This window comes from Tupaia chinensis, unplaced genomic scaffold, assembly GCF_000334495.1.
Source record: "Tupaia chinensis unplaced genomic scaffold, TupChi_1.0 Scaffold145805_1, whole genome shotgun sequence".
Classification (NCBI taxonomy): domain Eukaryota; kingdom Metazoa; phylum Chordata; class Mammalia; order Scandentia; family Tupaiidae; genus Tupaia; species Tupaia belangeri.
Genome location: NW_006205663.1, coordinates 359,168 through 372,039, shown reverse-complemented (window position 1 = coordinate 372,039; position 12,872 = coordinate 359,168). Strand labels below are relative to the sequence as shown.

The window sequence follows — 12,872 nt, the reverse complement described above, 5'->3', positions numbered from 1 at the left end:
TAACAAAAATGATAAATGCTGGTGGTGGTGTGGTGAAAGGAGAACTCTCTTATACTGCTAGTGGGAATGTAAATTGGTCCAGCCACTGTGGAGAACAAATTGGAGATTCCAATCTACAAATACAAATAGAACTACCATATGATCCAGCAATCCCACTCCTTGGTATCTACCCAAAGGACAGAAGAATTCTTAATTGGAAAAATGCTTGCACATCGATATTTATTGTGGCACTATTCACAATTTCTAAGACATGGAACCAACCCAAATGCCCCCGAACAGATGAATGGATTGAAAAACTGTGGCACATATATTCTATGGAATACTACTCAGCTATAAAGAAACAACAATACCCTGGCTTTTGACAGAAAGTGGGTGAATATGGAAGATTTACTGCTGAGTAAAGCAAGCCAGGATATGAAGTAGAGACATCGTATGTCTTCATTTAATATATACCAAGTGTCTCCACTCTATGACCAATACTGAATGACTACAGGATATAGAAACACATAAATGGTTGTGAATACCAGATATAGGTTGGGAAGAGGTGGGTAAAAGATTAATGTCTGAGGAGGGACATTAAGGAGAAAAATAGAGAGGCATAGCATTAATGGGACAAAGAAATGGAGTAGTATCTGTTGAAGATAATTTATAGTATTATCAACTGGACTGGAGAGAAAGGCACACATGTTGGAATATTCACTTTGCAAGCTAAATAATGTGATTGAATGTTTAAAAGAACTTGAAATTAAAAAAAAGAATTGTGCTCTATCCACTCATTCTTACTCATTCTTTGAAGAATCTCTAAGGATCATTCAGTGGATCAATAAATACATTAGTCTGGAGGTGACTGATATGTGACACAAATAAAACTAGAAGCTTAGAAAAAGACCACAGAATTGAAAATATACATTTTTGGCTCCTTTTGACCTCATTGTGGTGTCTGGTGGTCCAGCTCCCCTCCTTGCCTGCTCAGGGTTGCCACCATTCCAATGGGATCAGGGAGGGGAACCTGGGATCCAGCAGGTGGAGATGATGCCAAACTTCTGCACCACCCCCAAATGCACATGGAAGAACAAGCAGTTGAACCTGACCTTTTTCATGTTCCTGGGGGACCAAGCCAGATGCCAGAAGTGGGTAGAGAATTATAGGAGAGCAGACTTGGGAGATCAAACACCTGATTAAATAAATAAGCATGATCAATTATGTGCCAAACACTTTGAGACCTCAATGATCTATAGAACTAGCCCTTAAAGGACAGTTCTTCGAGATAATGCAATACCAGAAGTATATGATCTCACCAGTCGTCTGAACAATACCTATGACAGACATCGAAAATGAATAAAAGAATTGAGTGAGGATGGAATCAGGACACTGAAAAAGAAAAAAAAAAAATTGAGACTTCCGAAGAGGAATGAAAACCTCAAGAGACAAATAGCAATACCCACATACCTATAGATGGACATGAAACTGAAGAGATTCCAGATGGTCTCTTCACTCCTGATAACTTTCTTTTATTTTCTTTTTTAAAGAGAGATTTTTGCTACATGGTGCATGCGATTTCTGGAGAGACAGAGAGACAGAAAGTGAGCTACCGCCCCCCCACCCCCAGAGGGGATGGCCACACTGCAATCCTTTCCCCTTCATTCTCCTCTCAGGATTTTGAACACACTTGCGCATGTGCCCAGAATGAGACTCAAGCCTCCAGTCTGGGACTGAACTAGGGTCAGCAATGTGGGAGTCCAGCAATCTAACCATTATATTATCTGCTGCTGGTCCCTCACTCCTGATAACTGATGAATCTCATAACCTGAGAGAAGAGTTTGAGGGCTTCCTGCCTTATGACGCCAATGTGGAAATTTTGGCTGTGAAATTTCACACTAAGATAAATGAAAAATGAGGATTTAATATGGAGTATTGCCATGACCAGGCATACATTGTGTCCAGTGGATTTTCTTCCATAATGAAAGCTGTTGTTTCTAGACTGTTAGAGAAATATCCCCAAGTCATCTATATACTCTATTCTTCCTGTGCCTTAAATATGTGGTTGGCAAAATCAGTGCCCCTTATAGGAGTTTCTGTGGCACAAAGAAGTTTGTGCTTTTTCCATTGATCACCACAACTGCTTTTAAAATTCGATAATGTGATTTCTGTTCTTTTTCAGAGCAGTGAAAAAAAGGGTAAAGAACTGAAGGAAATTTTGCCTTTCTCAGTGCATGGGGAAGCATAATGCTTTTGATATTTTAGTGGATCTCCTGCAAGCAAAATATTGCTGTTATTACTTTTTTTTTATGTTTAGGTGGTATAAATAATGGCACAAATATTCAATGGGACAACTGTATAGTTGGTGGAGCTATACAATGAAGTAACAGATTTTAATTTCATTGTTACCATCGTTGTTCTCAAAAATGCCCTGTCTTTTACAAGAGCCTTTGGGGAAAATCTGCAGGGGTAGACCTCCAATGTCTTCTTTGCAGCCAGCAGCTTGACTGTAGTACTGCATTCACTCAATGAAGTGATGGAAAACACTGAGATTTATCATGAGTTTTGGTTTGTGGAAGCCACAAATTTGGCAACCAAACTTGATATTCAACGAAACTCCCTGGGAAATTTCACGCAGAGCTCAGCAAGGTAATTTGGAATCTTAGCTAACCTCAGAAATTTATTGTAAAGAGACCCTGAGTTTTCCAACAGTGGAGCATATTATTCAGGAGCTTAAAAGTATCTTCTTGGAACAGTACCTCAAAGCTTTTAAATGCTTCTCTCTGGTATCCTCAGTCACGGGACAGCCTGAATTCAACGCGACAGTGGAACATGACGCTGACATGTACAGAAATGACCTGCCCAATCCTGACACGCTCTCAGCTAACTTCACTGTTGGAGAATCAAATGGAAACACAGAGGGAAGAACATAGAGCTTGCCTCCACCATTTACAAAGCCCAATATCAAGTATTTCCCGAATGTGTACACACTGCAGAAGGTCCTGTACATTCTGCCTGTGATGAAGGTTGAGAAAAAGTGCTATGAAAATGCATGGAAGCATATTAAAGTATACTTGAGGAACACTTTGACAGACCAAAGGTCAAATAACTTGGCTTCACTTAACATAAATTTTGATATAAAACATGACCTGGATTTAATGGTGGACAAATATACCAAACTCTACACAACAAAGTCGGAGCTTCCTGCAGATCATTCAGAAACCATTGGAAATACCTAAGGGTTTTAAAACAGGCTTTGTCTCATATTTGACTTTTGGAAGAAAACTATAAGGTTTATGTAGGCCACTGAATCGTTGAATGCCCATAGGCCTCCATTTAAATACATTAGCCGTGGATAATCTACCTAATTAAAGGGCCCCTGTTTGAACTCTTATGCTTTGAAGACCTGTGTGTTCTTCCAGAAGATAGTATTGAAAGTGCCACCTCTTACGTTGGTGTGATTTCTGCCGGTGGCACTCTGGAATTGTTTCAGTTAAGTCATTTTAAACATAACATTTATTACCCCTGTGAATTCTTCTGGATCCTAAGCTACCAATTCTTTAAAGAAACAAATTTTGACAAAGTGGAGGATAAAATAAAGTGCTACAATGAAGCCACATTATTTGCCTAGTAGAGATTTTAAATATATTGTGAAAATTCTCTAATGAATAATAAAGGGAATTACCAGAGAAAGAAGCTATGAGCTCACCAAACAATGATTTCAGTGTAGATTTTTAATTTATCAAATGAACTTAAAGGAATAAGCTATGGTCAAAGTTTGGATGGAAGAGCTTACACTTGTTCTGTGTCTGGTTATTGCTGTTTACATTCCTTTGTTGAGGCTAAATCTTCGTATTCATAAGGTTTTTAGCAAGTATATATTGAACACTTTGTTTCATGTTCAGAACAGAATCAGGCCATGGATCCTGACAATGGATCTATCTTCTTTCATGACTCCATCTATTGTCTCATCTTGATTTATGAGCAAAACCTGGAGAACCTAGGAAGCTAAGTGCTTTGTGGTTTATTTAGAAATACAGAAAATATTGTTGTTATTTTTGGTAAAGAAAATTAATTTTGTATGGTTTGTTTCAATCTACCTAAAATGTGAATTTTGTTTAAAAATAAATTAGTAATTTTCTATGAGATGTTTAATGAAAAAATGAAAGAATTTAGTAAGAGAGTGGATATGGATAACCTAGAAAAAATAATTTCCTGTGTTAATGGAAGTATTTTTGTTTTGTTTTGTTTTGTTTGTTCACAAAACTTCCAAGCTTAGTCTGAAGAGTAACTAACAATTATATTCTTACTAAGTTCCCAGGAATATTCTAAGTAATTTGCACACATTAACCATTTGCTTTCACAATAAAACTGTGCAGTAGATGCAATAGTATCTTCATTTTTTATAGAGAAAGAAACTGAGACTGGAGCAGCTATGTCTCTAACCCAAACACTTCACAGAAGTCTGTAGAGATGACTCCCTTGTATCTAAAGGAATTTTTACTCTGAAAAGATTTCATTGACACGTGTCTGACAATATAAATTATCATCTAGGGGACCCTTAGTAAATGCCAGGAATAGTACTAAACAAATTGTATAGATTTTCTCTATTAGTCATCAGAGGTAACTGAACTATTTACTATTTTTCATCTTATTTTACATAAGAAAACTGAATTAAAAACATCTTATAAAACTAGCCCAAGGTCACACACTGGTAGGAGGTCCAGCAGCAAATTAACTCTAAGTTTGTTAGGAGCTGGCACTGTTGCCTTTATATGCCAGGCACTGCTTCCCTTCCTAGCAGCAAGCAGCAGTTCAAAGGACATCAGCCTGATACTGATTGGCTGAAGTGCTAAAGAGTTTTTTTTTAATTTATTATTTACTTTTTTTCTATATACATTCAATCACATTGTTTAGCTAAAGAGCTTTTAGTAACAAGTATTAAAATATTCTAAGCACTGAACCATTCACCAGTCATGGGGTGGATTCTAGGATCAATGGTAACTTTTGTAGAACAAGCACCAAATCAGGGCTCCACCAGAAGAATCCCCAAAGGCTATATTCACCTTTCAATTCACACAGAGCCATGTTGTTTTCAGGATAACTACACACAAGCAAAATCCAGCCCAAAGGCAATCTTGATATTTAGTCAATTTAAGAAAGGAGAACAATTTAACATTTATCTAGCTCTTCTCTTCTTCAATACTTTCCACAAACCATTACTTTCATTATCTAATCCAACAGAATTAGATAAACAATTATGCCAAAACAAAAGGAACAAGAATAGAAATGGTTTGAGCCTTTTATCACTGAACAACAAAGCATATTACAAGTATCAAGTAATGGTCACATCCAACCTCTGAGGTGAGAGCAATTTTATATGTAGTTTAAAGATGGCTCAACTGAAAGGGAAAGTTACCTAACTACTGACTGGCACCCAGGAGACAGACACAGAGGTCTTAGGTCCCAGGCCTCATGTTCTGTTACTTTGCACATCAAATATATCTTGTAGAAATCAAACTTATTGCACTAATTTTGTTTCTCTTCTAGCTAAAAAGATATATAATATTCACTCTTAAGTAATATGTACCAGGAATTGCAATATGCCAAGTACCAGGGATTGCAATATGCCAAGTACCAGGGATTGGTGTATGCAAGGCACATTGTAGAAACTAAAATGAGTTTGAAATTTGATGTGATTGCACATCTGGTCTTTTTATTTAGTGTATGTGTTGGGGTGAGAATACAGGGCAGAGAAATTTATCCTTTATTTGTTCTGGAAAGGAGATTATGTGCATAAGTGCTTGTTAATAGTGTGTTTATATATACCTACAGACATACATATATATTTCTCCAAAGTCCTGGTCTCTATCTACAGTATATCATGATAAAAATGTTTAACTCCAAGTAAATGACTGTGCTGTGTAAAAAAAAAAAATGACAACAAACGTTTACTGGCAGTAACTGAGTTTGTGAAATCCTATAACATTATTGGAAATAGCCTACTACAATAATTATCCCAAACTTCTGTTACACTTAACAGCTTTTATGAGAACATTAAAGGAATGCAACAATGTTGTTGTGTTTGCAGGCATCATTTCATGTTCCAAAGGCTAACCTGGATCTTGTTGTTGTTTTTTAAAGATTTGCAAAAATTGCCCATTGCAAAGTGACTTACAGACTATAAGCACTATGAAAGCAATTACGAAACAGTATGTTTAATTCATAATAATACAGAGTTTGAAGGGCCATTTTGAAGATTGAATGAAATAATGTTTTTGAAGGAGTCTGACACAGTGCCTCAATTATGATAGAAACTAAGAAAATCTAGTTTCCTTTCTTACTTCAAACCGAGATGAATCCTAGGCTGTTATCAACCTTATGGAGGTTGATGTGAGTGAAGGATCGATTTCTGTTACTTCTCTGGAATAGACCAACTGTTAGTAGACTATTTTATTTCACTCTTGGAATATGAGAGGCAGGCCCTATGATGGTCTGAATAGTCTTGATTTGAGGGAGGGCAGGGAGTGACTATCACTATTTCTCAGCTATATTCATTTATCATCATAGAAACTGAAAGGAATTATCTGAGCTGGCTGGTATACATGGGCCAATGAATCTAAGATGATCTAGCTTTTTTTGTTTGTTTTAGAGAGAATTTTGCAATAGGACACATGTGTTAACCAGAGAGACAGAGAGATAGAGGACAGAAAGCGAGAAATTCACCCCCCCACCTCCAGGGGAGATGACCATGCTGCAATACCTTCCCCTTCATTCTCCTCTTTGGATTTTGGGTACATACTCACAGGTGCCTGGCATGACTTTTAAGCCACCAAGAATGGGACTTAAACCACAGTTGATTATGTGAGAGTCCAGCAACATAACCATTATGCCATCTGCTGGTCCTGAAGATCTAACTTTAAGACAGATTCCAAGTGAGTAAATGAACAGAGGTAGAATAGTCTTACATATTTATGGAACAAATTCAGTCTCTCACAAGTATATGTTTAAGAACTTTTTGCCTACTCCAATGTCTCCAAGAGTGTCCCCTGTGTTTTTCACCAAAAGTTTTACAGTTTGAGGTTTTATATTTAGGTCTTTGATCCAATTTGAGTTGATTTTGGTTAATGGTGAGAGATAGGGGTCCAGTATCTTTTTTTGGTGGGTGGATATCCATTTTTTCTAGAACCATTTGCTGAAGAGATTTTCTTTTTCCTATTGGATTATCTTGTGCCATTTGTCAAAAATCAGTTGGCTATATGTTTGGGGGGTTATTTCTGGGTTCTATATTCTATTTCATTGGTTTATAGGCCTGTTTTTGTACCAGTAACATGCTGGTTTGATTATCACAGCTTTGTAGTATATTTTGGGGTCAAAGAGTGAGATAGATGCCTCCTACTTTATTCTTTTTGTGCAGTATTCTTTTGGGAATGCAGGACCTTTTATGGTTTGAGACAAATTTTATGATTATTTTTTCTAATTCTATTAAGAATATCTCTGGTAGTTTGATCAGGATTGCATCAAATTTATACATTAATATGATAGAATTGACATTTTGCCTATATTTTTCCAACTCAGCAACATGGGATGTTTTTCTACATTTTTGTGTCATTTTTAATATTTTTTTTAGCTTTTCATACTTTTCCTTGTAGAGCTCTTTGACTTCTTTAGTTAGGTTTACTCCTAGGTATCATAGCTTTTCATGGTTATTATAAATGGAATTGCTTTCTTCAATTCTATATCAGAATGTTTATTGATGGTATTTACAAATACTCTAGATTTTATATGTTTATTTTGTCTTCTTCACTTTATTGTATTCAGTTATCACTTTCAAAGTTTTTTTGTGAATTCTTCTGGGTTTTGTATGTATGTAATCATGTCATGTGCAAATAGAGAGAATTTCACTTCTTGTCTGTATGCCTTTTTTACTCTCTTGTCTGATTGCATTGGATAGAACTTACAGTACTATGTCAAAAAGAAGTGGAGAAATGGGTAGCCTTGTCTTGTTCAAATTTTTAGTGGAAAACTTTTCACCTTTTTCCCATTCAGTATGATGTTAGCTATGGGTTTTTTATATATGGATTTTATTGTGTTGAAAAATAGGATCAGGCCAAATGTCTATGAACGGATGAATGGATTTAAAAAGTGTGGCACACATATACTATTGAAGACTATTTAGCCATAAAAAATAAGATTCTGGCATATGATAGAAAATGAACCAATATTGAAGATTTAATGCTAAGTGAAAAAAGCCAGAGTATTTAAGAGAAGCACCTGATGTCCTCACTTAATATATACCAAATGCCTGAACTCTATGGCAGAAAATGAGAGAATGGAAGATATAAAAGCATGGAGAGCAGGACCAGCAATTGGCATAATGGCTATGTCACTGGACTCCCATGTAGTCGACCACAGTTCGAATCCTGGACCCGGTGGCTTAAACTCATGCCAGGCACATGTGTATGCCTGCCCAAATTCCCAAGAAGAGAATGGAAGAGAAGGGATTGTGGCATGGCCATCCCCCCTGGGGGGGTGATTTCTCGCTTTATGTCTCTCTGTCTCTGTCTTTCTGGTGAGTGCACATGCCCTATAGCTAAAACCTAAAAAAAAAAAAAGCATGTAGAGCAACTATGAATACTAGAGACAGTGTGGGAGGAGGAAATGGGAGGGAGGGACTCAAGGAATAAAAAAGTAAAAGGTTTAACAGATACAATAGCGGAAAATTATCTGTTGACAATAATGTATATGATAACATCTTTGACTGGACTGACACACAGTATATTCATGACAGGAATATTTATTTTGTATGTTGTGTGGATGTACAGTAATTAAATGTAAAAAAAAAAGAGAAAACAAACATGTATGTTATGTTGCTACATAACTAAGCCTTTTTAGCTCTGGTCACTGTAGGTGAGCTAGTCATTACTATCCATAATAGTAAAATTTGCTGCTGGAAGCAAGTTTTATGTCAATTCCTGCTTTTGGTATTTTATGAACATTCTACAGATTATTTACTGTGTTTTGACCCATTGCCGGGATGTGATCCCTGGCTTCTACATTTCTCTTGCTCCTGACTTCCTGCCTACTACTGACTCTTGACCTCATCCTGAACTCTGGCATTTTATTTGGATTCTAATGTTCTCAGCATCTCTTTATTCTGGTCTCAGACTCTGCTATATACCCCCCTAGTTTTGATTTACGTCCCTCTTTATGGGTTACATTAATGCCTGGAGACTAATGTGACATGCACTTATCCTGAATGCAGAAAATAATACAATCCATCAAACCCAATATAGTGTGGATGAGAAAAGCTGAAAAATTAAGTCTGATCTGTGAATTCAGGGGCCCTCTGATTGAATGGAAAAGTTTCATCCTATAGTACAAAGGACTAAGATGCATCATCTTCCTATTTTTGTTTGAGTTTCTTCATTGTAAGATTATTCGTGTACATCTCACCTAGCTTAAAAAACAAATGAAAATAACAGTACCTACAAGTAGTGGAGGCATTTTAAAAAGTAGCAATTGATGGGTCGGGTGGTGGTATGGTGGTTGAGACACTGGATCTGAAATGGCTTACTGCAGCTTGAGTTCTGGATCTGGTGACTTGAAAATTATGCTGGGTACATGTGCAAGTGTGCCCAAAATTTGAAAAGAGAAATAGAAGGGATTGTGGTATGGCCATCCCCCATGGGAAGTGCTTTCTCAGTTTCCCTCTCCCTCTCTCTCAGGACAACACACATGCCCTCTAGCAAAAATTTTTTTAAAAAGTGCTAAGTAGTCATTTCATAAGGAGGAAGATGGAAATCTCCTGTTTTGCAACCTATATTTGTTAATCTTATAATGTACTGAGCAATAAAATCTCAATAAGACAGTCTCGCATTCCTAGATACATGCTGTGCATCATTTCTTCCTGCAGAGTTCCATTTGAAACAAACTGGAGATGCTGAGTTAAAAAGCCTAAACCTGTGTACTTAATCAACATTGTTGGGATTGCTACTCTGCTGGCTGGGATCTGCCCTTTCTGAGAAGTTCCTCTGGCCTGAAATAAAAAGGATTGATAGACAGGAATCAATTTTTTCTCTAAGGGAGATATTTTCTGCTTACTCATGTGTTATTAACTCCCAGGCCAAGGGCCAATGCCTGACTGAATGACCAAGTGAAAGGTGTGTCACCTCCAGAACTACCTTCCAAAGCCAGCATTTTGCTAAACTGTCTACTGGGATGAGCTTTCTGAGAGATGAGATGTTTAGCATAAAAAAAAAAAATCTTCTGCCTGCCTTTTCTATGCCTTACAGGCGCCTGTATTCTGAATATATTACTAATAGCTTTGGAAGTCATTCATTACTTCCAGTATTCTTGGGACTGTTTGATATGTTTAAGATGGTGGAGGGGAGAAATCTGCAGTAACAATGGCTCTAGAGCTTTGGAGCTTGAGGGGCAGCAATCTGCTTGCTTGGTTTTCTAGTTAAGATTTTTTTTCCTTCCTGTAGATAAACAGATTGTCAATCTTCTGTTGCTCAGCTCACATGCCAAGGTCTTTTCTGCTTTCATTTATTTGATGTTTCTCAATGGTATCTCTGCTTTGGTCCTAATCTTGAGAGTCGATTTTCCTTACTCATCACAGGGGCAATGCTATTATTACCTTTGATGCTTTGAATCCTGACACTCAGAGAATAAATGATAATTCCATTCCATTGTTTCTAAATAATTTAGGTTTTATGTTATAATTCTTATAACTATAACCTGAACTGAGAAACTGAGAAACCAAAACAAAACTACAGCCTAGAAATAAGAGGTAAAACTTATTAAATAATGACTTTCTTTTTGGAATAGCAGGGTTCCTCCCCTCCTTCCTTCCTTCTCCTCTTCCTCCCTTCTTAACTCCCTTGCTTCTTTTCTTCCTGTTTAGTAAATAGTGATTAACTCAAGGCCTATGATATACCAGGTACTGTGGTAGGTATTGAAAGAATAGAGAAAAATTAGACAAGAAAATGAAACAGTGATTAAATGTAAAGTGTGTGTGTGTATATATATAAAGTAAATATATATATGTAAATTACATATATATATATATATACATATACATATACATACACACACACATATGTATAAGTTTTTTCCAAAGATTTTTGCTACAAGGCACATGTGCTCACCTGAGAGACAGAGAGACAGAAAGCAAGAAATCATCCCACAAAGGGGAACAGCCAGAATGCAATCCTTTCTCCTCTCGGGACTTTGGACCTGCTTGCACATGTTCCCTGTGTTGAGTTGTAAGCCACCAGGTCTAAGACTCAAACCGTGGTCGACTATGTGGGAGTCAAGTAACATCAAGTGACCATTATGCTATCTGCTGGTCCCAATATATATACATATAACTTTTAAGCAAAGAATCTGCAACCTTTGTACATAAGCACACTGGCACAACTATATTGAATGAAATATATAATCAGAGTTGGAAAGGGGAATTAGAAAATGGATGAAGATCACCATGTTAAATAGGGCATAAAGAAGGGTCAGTCAGATAGTAGTGTGATGACTGAGGTGCTGGATCCCACATGGCTACACAGTTTGAATACCAGGCCTAGTGGCTTGAAAGACATGCCGAGTGTGTGTGTTTATATGCCCATTATCCCAAAAGGAGAATGGAGAAGTGACAGCGATGTGGCCATCCCTACCAACCAGGGCGGGGGGAGGAGAACCTTTCTAATTTTTCTCTTTTTCTCTCTGTTGCTCTTTCCTTCTCTCTCTCTTAAGTACATGAACCTTTTAGTAACAAACAAACAAACAATAAAAACTAGAAAAACAATGATAACAACAAAAAGGAATAAAGATAAAGTAATTGCCAGTCTGTGCTTAAAATTGAGGTGTAACTTGCCCCTTGGAGAAAGGTCTAAATATCACAAAACCTGAAAGAATAACAATGATGTATGGAATATAATGTCTAATTGAAATAAGCTCATGAGGCACCTAGCACATTATATACCAAAAGGGTTTTGCAATTAAAGTAATAAAGTCCTAAAGTTGAGATTACCTTTAAGGATTATATAACTCTACTGAATGATGCATAACATTGTCTTTTCTGACTCAGCCAAAGTTTATCCAGGACCTTTTTATGACAGTATTTTTCTTTATTTACCAATACTAAGGAGAACAGACTCTCACTTAAACTAAACCTGAGAATTCTTAAATCTTGAGACACAATTTGAACATAAAGCAGTCATTTATTTATTATGCTGGAGAAGAATCAGAAGGTACATTTGGTAGGTACTTTTGAGATTCAAGGAACTTATAATCTATTAATAACTCATATATTAGTCATATAAATGCTGTTCATATGAGTCCAGATATGGTTAAATATTAACAATTTCGTATGTGGTTCTATTTAATACTGAAAGACAAGGACATAAAAAAGAAACAATAACATAAAAGAGACAGAAAAACAGTAACCTAATTAATCAGAAAGAGGAGAAAATATTGTTAGTTTGATGACAGAGAGGTGTGGTTGGGGAGTACACGGTTGGCAAGGTTGTGTTTTGGCTAGCTTTTACAGAATATGGTTAATATTTTTACATTCAGAGTTATGACGATGTATCAAAACAGGAGTATTTATGCAGAGTCAGTAAAGCACATAGAGTAACAGTAAACAGCAAACTAGCTCAGTTGGAATAAGGGGCATAGATATGATGTTAAGCCATGATATATAAGATAGAATGGAATGTGGAAACAAACCCATAAATGTGCTTGCACACCAAGCTATGACTTTTAAATTTGGTTTGGCTCATTAGACAATGAGGGGCATTTCAACAATTTGTTTCATCAGTGTGGTACTAAGTCAGAGCTAGATCTCAGAAGTTTCACTGTCAGTAATGCACACAGTTTACTAATAGTGAATG

At 36.6% G+C, this 12,872-nt stretch overlaps 1 pseudogene; it reads left to right on the top strand.

Moving 5' to 3' along the window:
- Positions 1-1,032: 1,032 nt before the first annotated feature.
- On the top strand, positions 1,033-3,218 carry LOC102477037 (52 kDa repressor of the inhibitor of the protein kinase pseudogene; annotated as a pseudogene).
- Positions 3,219-12,872: the final 9,654 nt, after the last annotated feature.